This window comes from Condylura cristata, unplaced genomic scaffold (assembly GCF_000260355.1).
Source record: "Condylura cristata isolate star-nosed mole 26May11 unplaced genomic scaffold, ConCri1.0 scaffold00020, whole genome shotgun sequence".
Lineage (NCBI taxonomy): Eukaryota > Metazoa > Chordata > Mammalia > Eulipotyphla > Talpidae > Condylura > Condylura cristata.
The window spans coordinates 8,047,449-8,048,630 of NW_004567121.1; positions in this window are offsets into that span (position 1 = coordinate 8,047,449).

Sequence of the window (1,182 nt, forward strand, 5' to 3'; positions counted from 1 at the left end):
TAGTTGTTTGAAGATGTGCCATTCTCACTGGGGTGAGGTGGTATCTCATTGTGGTTTTAATTTGCATCTCCCTTATTACAAGTGATGTTGAACATTCTTTCACATGCTTGTTGACCATCTGCATTTCTTCTTTGGAGAAGTGTCTTTTTAGCTCTTCTCCCATTTTTTGATGGGGTTGTTTATTTTTGTTAAGTTTCATCAATTCCCTGTATATCTTTGTGATCAATCCTTTATCATCAGTATTGTGTGAGAAAATTTTTTCCCAATCAGGAACACATGAAGTTTTGAGAGAATTTTTAAAACTCAAAGATAAACCACATAGCATAGAAATACGGAAAACAGAATGTGATGAATACAGAAAATTTATGTAGATAATAGTCTAACTTAGAATTTATTATGATAAACGACACATAGATCTATGTTAAAAGGTAAAAATTTATCAAAAGTTACTTATAAACATGCCCATTTGCAGTTGAGAGAAATATAAAGATGCAGCATTAACTAGAGTATATGCTGGACAGCTGTGATCATTTCATAACTTCCTGTTGCTGCCACCGCAGTGAGCTCAGTCTTGGGAATGTTTCCTTGACAGCCCACTGGTACTAACTTCCTCTGGGTGAGCAGTTCACCATTCCAGATGCCCAAGATACTACCATCAGAGAAAATTGATGAGGGCATTGTCAGGTTCTGCCAGCTTATTGCTTACAACTGCGTGTTAATTTACACTTAAAACAAAGTTAAGCAAATATGAACAAGTAGCAGCATCAAAAAAAGTAAAGTAAAAAAAACACCATTTATTCTTTGACCTAATATATCCCTACTGGCATTTCTATGTGCCAGGCACTGTTCTGGACACTGGGAGGCAGAGAAAAACACAGACAGAAATCCCTGCCCTCTGCAGCATGCCTTCAAGTGGTGGTGGGCTTGTCAATTTTCATTCCATTCAGGTTGTTTATAATTCAACTTATTAAATGTTTTATGTTGTAAATACTTACAACATAAAAACTAATTACATATTGTTCACTTCCTCATTTCCAACCCTCAAGCTCGGTTATGTTTCCCTGGCTACTTGACACAGCTCAAAGTATTAATGAATAGCAATCTTCATTCCAAATGGTAAAAAAAGGAGTCATCCTTTCCCTGGGCTCTAGTGTTTAGAACACCAGCAATATATTTTTTTTT